General features: G+C 40.5%; 1 protein-coding gene and 1 pseudogene across 1 annotated transcript in view; one reads left to right on the forward strand and one right to left on the reverse strand.

Moving 5' to 3' along the window:
* Window positions 1-12,099, reverse strand: part of GNB4 (G protein subunit beta 4) — a 55,283-nt gene extending 43,184 nt beyond the window's left edge. The window contains 1 exon segment of the mRNA NM_001261165.1: window positions 12,051-12,099. The gene's annotated coding sequence lies outside the window, so the exon portion shown is untranslated.
* The window catches only part of LOC711602 (uncharacterized), a 40,073-nt pseudogene that overhangs the window by 14,550 nt on the left and 10,532 nt on the right, over window positions 1-14,991 (forward strand).

Genomic DNA, 14,991 nt, shown 5'->3' on the forward strand with positions numbered 1-14,991 from the left:
AACTGACCAAGAAGAAAAACAAGTTCTTTCTCCCATAAATGGGTCCATTTGGGGTTAATAATTAGGGCTTATGACATTGAACAGGATATGTCATCAATGCCGAATCTTAACAGGGATGGTAAATTCCATTACCCAGTAAAATTTCATGCATAAAAATAAAAAATGAATAGGAATTTATGGAATTAAAACCTAATGCAGAGTACATGTCTTAAGTATAGTGTTGATATGTTTCTATTCTTTCAGTGTATTTTATAAAAATTCCTATATCTAGATCTGTAGATATCTAGAGCTATAGATCTAGATATGTATCTATAGAGAGGGAGGGAGAGAGACAATAGCAGCTTTAAATGAATACGTTTAAACTCTTCCAGTCAACACTGTGGGAAAGTTTTCAAAAGGATTTTCTTCTGCATTATTCCTATTATTTTCACCTATACTCCTAAAAGTACGTAAGAAATGAGTATTATTCTGACCAACTGTCAATCTAAATCATCATGTGATTCATTCTTCCACTCAACAAACATGTATTAAACACCTACCCTGTGCTAGGCATAGAAACCCACCCCATCAGAAACATTCATCCATTGGAAAAACAGGTAAGTAACAATACAGCCATGCATCACTTAACAATGGGAATATGCTCTGAGAAACACATCCTTAGGCAATGTCATCACTGTGCAAAATTCAAAGGGTGTCCTTACACAAACTTAGATGGTATTGCCTACTATACACCTAGGCTCTATAGCATATAGCCTATTGCTCCTGGGTTACTAACCTGTACTGCATACTCAATACTGCAGGCAATTTTAACACCATGGTAAATATTTGTGTATCTAAACATATCTAAACATAGAAAGAATAGTAAAAACATGGTATAGCCAGGCATGGTGGCTCATGCTTGTAATTCCAGCACTTTGGGAGGCCAAGGCAGGTGGACCACCTGAGGTCAGGAGTTTGAGACCAGCCTGGCCAACATGGTGAAACCGTGTCTCTACTAAAAATACAAAAGCAAACAAACAAACAAACAAACAAACAAAAATCAGCCAGGCTTGGTGGCCGGCACCTGTAATCCCAACTACTTGGGAGGCTGAGGCAGGAGAATAGTTTGAACCCAGGAGGCGGAGGTTGCAGTGAGCCGAAATCGCGCTATTGCACTCCAGCCTGAGTGATAGACTCCGTCTCAGAAAAAAAAAAAAAAAAAAAAAAAGATATTATTATCTTATGGGACCATCACCCTATATACAGTCCACTCAATGACTGAAACATCCTTTTTTTTTCTTGAGATGGAGTTTCACTGTTGTTGCCCAGGCTGGAGTGCAGTGGTGTGATCTCAGCTCACTGCAAACTCCGCCTCCTGGGTTCAAGCGATTCTCCTGCCTCAGCCTCCCGAGTAGCTGAGATTACAGGTGCCCACCACCAAGCCTGGCTAATTTTTGTATTTTAGTAAAGATGGGGTTTCACCATGTTGTTCAGGCTGGTTTCGAACTCCTGACCTGGTTTCGATCCACCTGCCTCGGCCTCCCAAAGCGCTGGGATTACAGGCGTGAGCCACTGCGCCCAGCTGACTGAAACATCATTATGGGGCTCATCACTATAATCATATTAGAGCATAAGTGCTATGACAGAACTTGTATTTAAAGTGTCACATCATTGAAACCAAATGTTTATGAGAATGTGGCTGAACTCAACATACTAAGGATTTCTCTTAAATTTTACACAATATGTTTTGAAACTATTGTCCATGAATTCACTGAACCCATTTTTAGTATGCTTATATTTTCTCCTGTACTACTTCTTAAAGTAACAAGTTCTATAAATTTACCATCAGCTCTGTAAAATAGCAGGGCATTTCCTTTTACTTAGTCCTAAAACTACCTTCTCTAAGAGGAGCCTCTTGGTTTTAGTACTCTAAGATTTTGTGAACTAAATATTAAAAACATAAATTATGATTATGTAAATTTTAAATCATACACTTAGCCTGTCTTTTCTTACATGACCACTCAAGCATTATCATCTCTTGGATTTTTTTTAACGACCACGTGTGGTTATCTCTGTGTTACCAAGTCACACAGTCCTATGTCACTTTTTTTTTTTAAGAGATGCGTCTTTTTCTGTGGTCCAGGTTAAAGCACAGTGGCACTGCCATCCTTGCTCACCACTGCAGCCTTGAACTCAGTGGCTCAAACGATCTCCGACCTCAGCCTACCAAGTTGCTGGAACTACAGGTATGCACCACCGTGCCGAGCTAATTTAAAAAAATTTTTTTTAGAGATAGGGTCCTTATTAGGTTGCCTAGGCTTGTCTTGACATCCTGAGCTCAGGTTGTCTTCCCACCTCAGCCTCCTGAGTAGCTGGGATGAAAGGTGTGATCCACCATACCTGGCAGTCTTGTATCACTTTAAAGTCACATAACTCGCTTTTGTTTTACCAGAAACAACCCTTTAAATTTACCAGACTTGGTTATATATTACTCTTGGTTACATACAAAAATTTTAAAAATCAATCCCACCATTAAAGGGTTAGAATATGACAACTGGGGATATCAGAATTTCATCCAACAAATGTTTATGAGTGCCTCACAAGCATTACCATCTAGCTTATTTGCTAACTCAGCTACATAGGACAAAATGTAACTTGTGCAATTAACATAGTCATGGAAAGGTAGCTACAATTCCATATGCTCACAGCTTTAATAAAAGTAAAATATATGGCTGGGCACGGTGGCTCACGCCTGTAATCCCAGCACTTTGGGAGGCTGAGGCAGTTGGATCACCTGAGGTCAGGAGTTCAAGACCAGCCTGGCCAACATGGTGAAACCCCATCTCTACTAAAAATACAAAAATTAGCAAGGACTGGTGTGTACACCTGTGATGCCAGCTACTGGGGAGGCTTGAGAATCGTTTGAGCCTGGGAGAAAGAGGTTGCAGTGAGCCAAGATCTCACCATTGCACTCCAGCCTGGGTGACTGAGTGAGACTCTGTCTCAGAAAAAAAAAAAAAAAAAAAAAGGTAAAATATCTCAAAGTTACCAATAATAAGTAGAAATAGAATACAGCATCCAGCGTCTTTCACTGTAGATTTCATTTATCTTAACAAAGCCATAAAGCCTACCTATAAGATAAAATTTAGAAGTTTTAGTTAACGAGCAAGTGTACTTACAGTGATATTGTTCTGAGATGAGCTGGTATCCATCTCTGCTACCTCAGGATCACACTTTATTTACCAAAATATTATACAATTACTGTCTCAGGTTAGATTAGCAGTTAATTAATAACTCAAGTTATTTGGGATTCCATCCCATCCCCAATTCTCTACCCCTACTACTAATGTTCTCAGAATCTATCATTCAAAGGGTCTTATCTCTACCATGCAGTTTGAACAGAATATTCATTTTTAGTTACATTTAGTCACATTTAGTTTTGTTCTACTGCTGATTTTCCTACTGATGTTTTTATCCTACAAATTCTCTATCAGATATACCAAGACTGCTCTTCAATGCCTTAAGGGAACACACAATCCCCCCAATTCTTCAGTATCCTCTCATAATCTGTCTCATCATCATTTCTAAAACCTTTGTGGAGATTTTTTTGCATTAAAAAAATGAGTCAACACATAAACATGAATGAAATTTACATACTAACATATCTCTACCTTCTTTATGTCTTACTGCAAAGAGTCTCTGTGGTTTTTTTCATTTTTTCTCCCCCCAAAAAAGTTTCCCTGATGACACACTCAGTAATTAGTGAACCAAATGAAATCTCTTGTTCATAAATTTTAACTTCCATAGTAAAGGTTAACACAAACCATGAAAACTAATATCTAAGTTTAAAATTTTTAAATACTAAGTTTTCTTGTTTTTTAGATCACATGGCAAGGAGATCACATTTTTCAGGGTGGTTTTTTTTTGTTTGTTTGTTTTTTTGTTTGTTTGTTTATCTCTCAACAGCTTCCCTAGAGCCCCATTTAATAAGTAATGCAGATAACTAAGATCCCTTGTTGACAAATTTCAATTTCCTCAAGTAATTAACTGCCTACCATGTCCCATTTAAATACACAATTTCGCCAGCACGGTGGCATGCAACTATAGTCCCAGTTACTTAAGAGGCTGAGATGGAAGGATGGCTTGAGCCTAGGAAGTCAAGGCTGTAGTGAGCCATGATTGTACCACTGCACTCCAGCCTGGGTGACAGAGAAAGACTCTGTCTCAAAAAGTACACACATACATATATACATACACACATATTTTAATTTGCAGAATTCTAGAATGTCTTAAATTATTTCCTGATGAAAACGAGCCACCGTAAGCCTTTTTAACTATCCTAAACACAACGTATATAATTTATGTCACATGCCAATTAGACATAAAACCTCATTCAGCTTAAGCTGCCTTACTGGGTTTTTATCACATTACCAAGTAGTTAATGACCAATTTTCATATTTTAAACAATTTCTGGGTAAAGGTGTTTGTTGAAAAACTGAATATAAAAATAAGGAGAAAAAAACTGAGTCAAGCAATTGCTAAGTGCTGCCAGAAAAAAAAAATTAAAACTTCTATATAAGAGCCTAGGGATTATTAGCTCTTTGAGCATAGGGGCCATTGTCCTCATCTTGTCCCTCCCAAAGTAGTATTCTCCCTTTTTTCAGCTATAGAGAAATTGACAGAATCTGTTCCATAAAGAAAGCAGATTTCCTCAATTTCTCCATAGCTGAAAATTCATGACAAGCTAAAAGAGAGTAGAAACAGTAAGGCTTCTAAAAAGAGTATTTTATGTATTTTTTTTCTTTCTTTCTTTTTTTTTTTTTAAAGGCAATTAAAAGTCTCCTCTGTCACCCAGGCTGGAGTGCAATGGCATGATCATAGCTCATTGTAACCTCTGCCTCCCAGGCTCAATCAATCTTCCTACTCCAGCCTTCCAAGTAGCTGGGTCTACAGGCTTACACCATCACGCCTGGCTAATTTTTGTATTTTTTTTGTAGAGATGGCATTTCACCAGGTTGCCCAGGCTGGTCTTGAACTCCTGGGCCCAAGTAATCTGTCCACCTCAGCCTCCCAAAGTACTGGGATTACAGGCGTGAGCCACTGCAACCGGCCAACACTTTTGATAGCTAAGAATTAATGTTTAAGGATATTCATTAGCAAATTGTTTATATGACAAAAAATTTAAAATGTAAATAGGAGAGTAGATATGATGCATTCATACAATGAAATATTATGCAGCTATTAAGAAGACACTGTTAGTGCTCTAAGTACTGACTTGCAAAGATACTAAGAATAATGATATCTTCTGAACGAATTCTTTTTTGGAGGTTTCCTACTGCAAGTAAGATAAGCATCTCAGTAGAAGTTTGTCCTTACCCAGTAAGGTATACTAAATTTCCTTTGTAATAACTATACAGTATATGAACAAACCCTGCTAAAGCCAAAAGTGGGGGAACAATGAAGCTGTTACTGCCGTAAGTATTAAATATGTACACTAAGAGAAACTTTATATTATTTTAGCAAGTCAGTAGCACCTGAGCGTGGAAACATTTCATGTGATTCCTATTTCAAAAAAGATAACACATCTTTCAGCAATTCTGGAAGAAAGGGCTCTCTATAAACATACTGGAAAATGGAACTGAGGAATACACACTGTGAACTTACCAAGCATTTTTCTGTCCATAACTATTGCTCTAAAGGAAATTCTCCAGTCCCTGTACCATCCACAGGACATTAGCACAAAGGTGGTAGTGAAGCATGATGATTGAGTGCACTGTCTCTGGTCCTCTACTGCTGGAGTCTGAACACTGGCTTCACCACTTGCGTACATTAACCGACACATGGTAAAGTCAATAAACGTTCACTGAAATGATTACTACGGTTGAGAGAAAGAGGTCTTTGAACCAAAGATGGAAAAATATTAAAATACTTTAAGGGACAGAAGTATATTTAAGCAGGAATTATTTTAAGTAATCCAAACATTTTGGGTGTGTGCAATAGGTTATTTTTTCATCCTAAGCCAGATATCTCTTCAAATCTAACTGTGCCTCATTTTCTTTTCATTCTTTCTAATCTTATTATAATTATTCAGGAGGCTTAACTAAAATTAAAATTTTCAAATCTATTTTTTTAAGTTAATTATCCAGTTTGTGATCTAAGTTCTTGCCTTTTAGTTTCTTCTCGACCTATTCTACTCGCTTGCCGCTTATTATTATCACTCCACCAGAGGGCATACAAAAGAAAGGTGACAACGTGAAACACTCAAAGTTGGTAACTTTTTAGCTTTCAGAGAAGCTTTAGCAGCATTACCAAACACCTTACATAGCACTAATACTGTCAGATTCTTGGGAAACTGTCTTCTATATTTGAAACAGCATTAGCTAAGATACAGCAAATACTAATTCATGCATTCATTCCTTCATTCAACAAATATCTGAGTCCTGACCATGTGCCAAACCTATTCCAGGCTCTAGAGAGTCAGTAGTAAACAAAACAAAACTTCCCATTGCCATAGTGCTTTGTTCTGTATTTGTCTAGGAGATAAACAAGAAAGCACATCATAATTTTAAGTACAGATAAGTCGTATGCAAGAAAAAAACTGCAAGAACTTCAAGAAGTTAGAGGGTGAGGAGGAAGGCTATTTTTGTATAAATTAAGTAAGGACTGAATGAAATGAGAGGATGAGCCATGTCTTAATTGCGAGAAAGCATTCCAGGCAGAACAGCAAGCAAAGGCCCAGGCAGAAACTAACCCGACATGCTGGACCAACAGCAGTGACGATGGCGAGGCTGGAACAGAGTGAGCACAGCAGAGAGCAGCAGAGGAGACTAGAAGGGTGCCCCAGAGTCCAGTCATAGCCTCTTGATCATGGTAAAAAAAAAAAAAAACTCCTGATTTTTTTTCAGATGGAGTCTCACTCTATTAATCAGGCACAAACATGGCTCACTGCAACTTTGACCTCCTGGACTCAAGCAATCCTCCCACCTCAGACTCCCATGTTGCTGAGACCACAGAAATGCACCACCATGCCTGGCTAAAACATTTTTATTTTATCTAACAATAATGGGTTCTGATGACTGAGATATAACCTGCTTTGATTTACCTCTTTTAAAGTTCATGCTGGCTGGTGGGAGACAGAGAGTAGAAGCTGACAAACCAGTTGGGGGGCTCCTGCAGTCATCCAGGCCAGGAAAGAATACAGTTTGACACAAGAGTGGTGGTGGCAGTGTAGGTGATAGGAATGGTCAAATCAAATTTTTAAAAAAGATGGTCCAATCTGCAGTGATTTTGAAGGTAGAGCCCATAATACTTGCTATTGAAGGAATAGATTTAGGATGAGTGAAACAGGGGAATGAGGATAACTCTTAGAATTTTTAGCCTGAGCAACCTGGTGGATGGTGGTACCATTTACTGAGATGGATAAGAATGAGAAACTGTAGCCAATGAGGCAGGATGAAAATCAGAGAGAGCGAGTGTCCCAGAAGCCAAGGGGAAAAGACATTTTGATAAGAAAGGAGTTATCTGTTGCCTGTATCAAATGTGGCTGAAGATCCAGTTTGGCAAGACTGACATCCCTGGTGACCTGGAGAAGAACTGTTTCATGAAGTAGGAGGAATAATGTCTCTCTGGAGTGGGTTCAGAAGAAGATGGCAGATAAGGAGGAGAGGCAGCCTATATGGAGTCTTTCAAAGATTTTCTTTTTGAAGCAAAGCTGCATTGTTACTGTTTGAAGTTTTATTTTTAACTTTTCAATTCTAAAAATCTTAAACTTGAAAATAGTAATACTGTGAACACCCTTGTACCCTTCGCCTAGATTGCTAACTTGTACCATATTTGCTTTATCAGTCTCTCTATATATGGAATCATTATTGTCTATCCATTTGAGAGTAAGCTAAAAACATTTTGACCTTTTACTCCTAAACAATTCATTGTGTTATCTTCTAAGAACAAGCGCATTATCTTACATAATCACAAAACAATTATCAAATTCAGAAAATTTAACACTGATACAACACTATTACTCCATATTTAAATCTTGCCAATATCCTAACAATGTTCTTAGAGAAATGATTTTTTTTTTCCAAGCCAAGATCCAATCCAGGATTATGCATGGTATTTAATTACCATGTCTCTTGAACTTCCTTTAATCTGAAATAGTTCCTTACCTTTTGTCGTTCATGACACCGACATATTTGAAGATTACAAGGCAGTTACTTTCTAGAATAATCCTCAATAAAGGTCCCCCAACTGTTTCCTTGTGATTAAATTCTGGTTATTTTAGAAAAACCACAGAAAAGTAATGATGTTCTCGGTTCAGACACAGCAAGAAGAACATGATTATGCTACTACTGGCGATGCTAACTTTGATCCCTTGGTTAAGGTAGTGTCTGCCACACTTCTCCACTGTGAAGCTACTATTTTCCCCTTGGTGTTAATCTGGAGAGATCATTTGAGACTGTGTGGCACTTGCCTGAAGTAACATTGCCTGAATCCAAATTAATTACCTAGAATGTCACTGCTTCTGGGCCCTTTAATTAGACAGAACTAGCAAATAGATGCAAGTAGGCATATGTGAATATATATTTTAATCATGAGTTCATGTTGATACCATTAATTCCAATCCAAAATCAAGAGTTCTTCATTGCCTTCTTCTGTTTCAATTTTTTTTTTTTTTTCCGAGATGGGAGTCTCGCTCTCTCGCCCAGGCTGGAGTACAGTGGCGCAATCTCGGCTCACTGCAAGCTCCGCCTCCTGGGTTCACACCATTCTCCTGCCTCAGCCTCCTGAGTAGCTGGGACTACAGGCACCTGCCACCACGCCCAGCTAATTTTTTGTATTTTTAGTAGAGACAGGGTTTCGCCGTGTAAGCCAAGATGGTCTCGATCTCCTGACCTTGTGATCCGCCTGCCTTGGCCTCCCAAAGTGCTGGGACTACAGGTGTGAGCCACCACGCCAGGCCTGTTTCATATTTTTAGTTATCTTCTTCCTCACTGAAAATCCCAGTTCCCAAAATATCAATGAATTGACCCATTTGCTCAATCCTGTAACACACACAAAATAGTTTCAGAATTGCTACACCTCTACCATACAAATAATAGCCTACTACACAGAGTACACAGAGTTCAAGATTATTTTTTCAGTTCTTTAATCTTTAATCCTGTGCTCAAAACTTACTTGGGTTTTTTTTTTTTCTTTCTTTCTTCTGGGAGTTTATGTTATTCACAGAAATACACGGTTTGTTGTTGCTGTTTGTATTCAGTTTTGGAGTCCCACTCTCCACATCTTGTTAATTTTATTTTTGAACATAAAAAAGACTAACAGTTTCCAAAACTCAAAACTATGCAAAAAGGTATATTCAGAGCAACGCCATTCCTTCTGTTGTTCCCGTTTACTCAGTTCCTACCCAGTGCCTGTAGTTAACTAATTAGTTTCTGGTTATTGCTCCTGTATTTATTTTTGTGCTGTTAAAAAACTAAGCTTCCTCAAGGTGAGGTAGAGAAATGAGGCAGGGCCGGACACAGTGGCTCATGCCTGTAATCCTAACACTTTGGGAGGCTGAGGTGGGTGGATTGCTTGAGCCCAAGAGTTCAAGACCAGCCTGGGCAACACAGTGAGATCCTGCTTCTATTTATAAAAATAAATAAATAAAAAGAAATGAGGCAGTCACTGAAGCAGAACACTGATCAAGAAACAATTTTATTTTAAAATGGGAGACAGACTGTAAAATAGTGCAAATGACTCTGTAGTAACTGACAAATTGAAGACACAGGAGAGAGTATGATAAATTGCAGAGGGAAATATCTATCAAAATATCGCCTGGTTTAATTTGAGGTATATAAAGGATTCTCATATCCCAAAACAGATTGCCATCCTGTTCGTAACCTTCCAAATTAGTTACAACTCTCTTTCTAGAGAACCCACATTAAAATGGCATTATTATTTTATCAAAATAATTAAACCATCACTACCTGTTAATATCAATAGGATACACTGTGCCCTGGCAAAAGGGAGGTTTTGAACTTGGAACAAGACATTTAACTAGGAGTAGCATGGTGAAAAGAGAATGGCTGATGTGAGAAGTTGTATAAAAACATGGACGGACAATAATGATCATACTGGAAAAACAAACATGTCTCTGGGATGTCTTGGATATTTTATACACATGCTAATGAGTAATTGAGGGTCACTCCTAATGCCCTGGTACTAAGTTAATATGGCACAGGGGAAAGAACACGGACTGTGGAAGCAGAGGGGTCTTGCTTCGAATACCAGTTGAGTTACTTAACGCCTACATGACCACTGCCAAGTTACTTAAAACCTCAGTTTCCTTACCTGTGGAAGTAGATAAGGGTGTTATTGTGAGATATAAGAAGAATAACTTACAGCACTGCCCCAGCCCAGAAGAAATATTTTAATAAATAAGTCCATAACAGATGCAGATTAATAGTCAGCAAGGTAAAGAAACTGATGACACAGCCAGCTGACTTCAATAACACGCCTAAGAGAAATCACACCATCTCAGGCAGCATTTGGTAAGGGCAGAAAAATGTCCAACACTTAGTTCCAATTCTTAATTTTCAAATTGCCCCAGAGTCTATTTTTAAAGTGTAAAAGTATGTGCTGACATACTTACATGCCAATTGTTTAAAAGAAACGATTCTACAGGTTAACAAAGGCCAATGACTCGGAATAACTTCCTAAATAATGTCTACAGGCCCACAAAGAGATGAACCAACCTAAATGTATCAAAAGCTGTATTAATCAGTTTCATAAAAGTATATACAGAAGGTTGACAAAGTTCAATAAGACATTTTAAAAGTTTCTATTTCAGTTTCAAATTCATCTACAAACCAAAAAGCAACATGGAAAATCTTAAAATGTTTTAAAACCACATACTGAAATATACAGCAAATTTTCAGAGCCCAGGATCAGTAGTAAACCAAAAGCACCACACTGAAGAGTATTAAAATGAACAATGGCAGAGACTCAAAGCACACAATTTTAAATGCACCTAATCCGTCGTTTTCCTCTCCGACTAGAAATGACTTCCCTCCCATCTTAAATAAGCAGCGTGTGTTCTATCTCTGTCCTAGAAGATGTACTTAATGGTCATAAACTCAGTTTGCAACACTGAGATGGACTGATAATAAAAGTTCTAATCAACAATTAAATTTTGAACGTGTTAAGAAAACTTTCCGATAAAGTGCTAATCCACACGCCAAGCTACTTTGTCAGTGGCTGAGAGGGAGAAAGATGCATCCTCATCCTCTATGGAAAGAGAAAGGGAAGGAGAGGGAGAAAAGGGAAGACAAGGAGATGCAAAATAACAAAGTATTGCTTATATAAACAAATGAAAGCCTGGTTTTAAACTTTTGAAAATTCAATTTTCCCTTAGCGAATAGGAATACATATCAAAGTATATGGCAATCATCTGTGTTCTGAAGTAGCAAAAGGTGGAGAGAAAAGGAAAACACTTTTTCTTGTACTGAACTCACAAGTATTCAAAATTCATTAATCCCCTCCCATCCCCAAACTCTGGACATTATATCATTCCCAAAATAAATCAGATACAAAACCACTGGACTAATTTTGTACTCAGCGTAGAACTTTTATGAGTTTTCCCAGCGCTCTCCACCCAATAGCCCTCCTGGGCAGTCCCGAATACCCGCTATTTTGGGGGCACGCACGGGCTCGTACTCTGAGTTCCTGGGAGGAGGCCTCGGGGAGTGACGAGAAACCCAGGGGGTCTGGAGGACCTGGACCGCCGACCATTCCTCGCTGGCCCGGGCGAGCCATCTGGACCACCCGGGAAGTGCCTGCGCCGGCGGTCGTGAGGCCGGTTCCCGCGCAGCAGCGCAGCGCGACCCAGGCGCGCCCTCCCCGTCCCTCCCGGGCACCGTCCGCCGCCCGAGCCCTCAGTCCCGGAGCCAGGAGGGACCCATCCCGCCCCGCACCGTCACCCGGGCCCCGTTTTGCAGGACTGGCTCGCGGCGCCCCACGTCTCTGCGAGAAGCCCGGGAGCGCTTCGCCGGGCACACCAAAGAGCCGCCGCTCGCGAGCTCGCCGCCTACCTGGAGGGAGCTCGGGCCCGCGTCGACCGCGCGCTGCCGGGGTCCGCTGAGCGCACAGCAGCTCCTGGTGCTCGGAGCCCGCGGGGAGAGCGCAGCCCAGCGCACCGCCGAAACCAGAACCGCCGGCCACACCCAGTCCCGCACCGCCCAGCAGCCAACTCCGCGGCGCGCCGGAGCCAGGGCGGGGACGTGGCTGGAGGCGCGAGGCACGAGGCACGAGGCGCGCGGGCCCGGCGGGGACGTGCCGGGGGCGCGCAGACCCTCGGAGCGCGCGCAGCCCGGGCGGGGGGCGAAGGGAGCGGGAGCCGCGCGCAGCTTCTGCTTCCTATTTTCTCTCTCGTTTCCTGCCCGAAGGAGAAGAAAAACATTCCTTCCCGGGCAGTTTCGTTTTCTTGTTGGTGCGGCGCTGGGGCACGCTGCTAAGTAGCGCCCGTCTAAGTGGCGTGGCCAGTTTCCTTTCCGGCTCTGACAGGCGCCAGTTTGCTGGTGAGCAGGATCGAAGGGCAGAGCTAGAAGACCCCAAAGGTCCCGTTTGGGTTTCCCATTCTGGAATTCTAAATGTCAGAAAGTAAACTGAAGCCCAGAGTCGCACAACCTTGCGTTACATTCCCCGCTCTACCATCACTAGTTGTAGGACCGTGTACCGTCTCGGGCTTAAGTTTCGTCATCGCCAAAATAAGGATAGTGATACCTGCCTGATAAAGGTGCTAAGCATATTAAATGAAGTAATGTTTGCACGAAGCCTGCCTCCAAATACTTGGAAGTTATTGTTCCTATTGTCGTTGATAAAACTGGAAGGCCTTCCAGATATCCCTGCCAAGTCGCTCTTCTCTGCATGAGTTAAACACCACATGCATCTCAATCGAGTTTTTTTTTTCTTTCTCACATTTATCTGGGTGTTTTATGTTTAAAATGTCATAAAATAAATGCATCTATCCAATTTGCTTCCTCTAAAGTCAGTACCGCCTGGGAGCATTTTTCCTCTCCCCACCCCCATTTTTCTTCGGAGTTAATTCCAGTTTGACAGACTGTTGCTATAGCATTCCTTCTCTGACGTCAAACAATTTAAAGAAACAGCCCTGGGTAGCGAAAACTGCAGAGGAGTTCTTTGTGGAGTTTCTGTGCCGGAGAAAGGTTCGAACAGTATCATCAGATAACTTTAACACCCCCGCAGCCTTCCAATCCTCCTTTTCTAGCTGCTTCTCACTATCACCTGGAATAAAACTATTAGTCCCTTGAAAGAGGTGATGCCATGATAAGCACACCCTGTTTGTGACTGTGGAGAAAATGTGACCGGTTTGTATAAAAGCCAGGCCGTGACAAAAATAGAAACAGCTGTTTCTATTTTCTTTATCCAGAGATAAAGAAACTGGATCATTTTCCCCCCAAAATTTTCATTTTTACTAATATTAGGAGCACTTTTCCATTAAGAAGAAAGAGGAAAAATGCCAAATATTCTGCATATCAAAGTGTCAGAAGAGCTAGTTGGGACATGAGTGTTTTGCATCTGTAACTATTTATGTTTTAATGATTAAATCCTGAGCTTTATCATTGTCGTTTCTAGGAGAAAGCAAAGGGAAATTGTTAAAAGAGTGCCTATTATGGACCATGCTCTCTGCTTTCTTATACTGTACTTAATCCTCATAATTACCTTGAAGTGTGAATTTTATTCCCATTTTACAGATAAGCAAACTGATGCCCTGGTAAGATTAATTTATCAGAGTCACCAAGGTACTGGCAGAGCCTTGCATGACATCAGATTGGATCAACTCCAAAACCCTCTTTCTTTTCCTTCCTTCCTTCCTTCCTTCCTTCCTTCCTTTCTCTCTCTCTCTCTGTCTCTCTCTCTCTCCCCCCCTTCCTCCCTCCCTCCCTCTCTCTCTCTCTGTCGAGACAGAGCCACTCTGTCACCCAGACTGGAGTGCAGTTTCTTTCTTTTGAGACAGAGTCACTCTGTCACCCAGGCTGGAGTGCAGTGGTGTGATGTCAGCTCACTGCAACTTCCACCTCCCGGATTCAAGCGATTCTTGTGTCTTAGCCTCCCAAGTAACTGGGATTACAGGCGCAAGCCACCATACCCGGCTGATTTTTTGTATTTTTATTAGAGACGGGATTTCACCATGTTGACCAGGCTGGTCTCAATCTGCTGACCTCAGGTGATCTGCCCGCTTTGGCCTCCCAAACTGTTGGGATTACAGGCATGAGCCACCGATCCTGGCCCCATATTCTTTCTTTAGATTCTTTTCCGCCTTGTTCCCGTGCACTAGCATTTACCAGATGTTATAAAGCTTTGAGAGGTGGTTGTTGGGTTAAGATTATTTGTTGAAAAACAAGTTGCTGGTATTTAGGAAAACCCAGTGGGAAGCAATGAGATAGTCTATTCCAGAAAAGATTAAGGGAAATATAAATGAACAGCTCCTAAGATAAAAAACCTGAAAAGATGTAACAAGAATTTGACTGTCTTTTGAAGAGTTTAAAAGAATGATAACGTCAACCTTCTTGAAAATTTAATGTAGACAAAGAAATTACTAGAAGAAGAAAGTCCAAGTACAGAAAAAGGAAAGTTTAATTATTATCCAAACAAATCTACTTCCAAGAATATTGTATTTCTGTTTTGCCACACCTGCTGCATATTTTTCTGGAAAAAAAAAAAAACTTGTTAAAGGACAAGCCTATATGAAAATCTGAAAGTGGGGCTGATTAAAAGAATTTCATCATCAGGAATAGTTTCATAAGAGGATAGTAATGCATCTAAGTGATCCAGCAATTCACAATTTTTCTAATGATAATGAAATCCATGAATAATGAAAGAGAGAGAAAGGGAAGGGAGGTAGAGAGAAAGGTGAAGGGGCATGCTGTTAACATTTCTGATGCCTGCTGGTTTGTGTAGACAATTGTAGAGATGTATCCTACTTCTAAGGATTAAGCCCCATGATCTCTT

Source organism: Macaca mulatta, chromosome 2 (assembly GCF_049350105.2).
Source record: "Macaca mulatta isolate MMU2019108-1 chromosome 2, T2T-MMU8v2.0, whole genome shotgun sequence".
NCBI classification, from domain to species: domain Eukaryota; kingdom Metazoa; phylum Chordata; class Mammalia; order Primates; family Cercopithecidae; genus Macaca; species Macaca mulatta.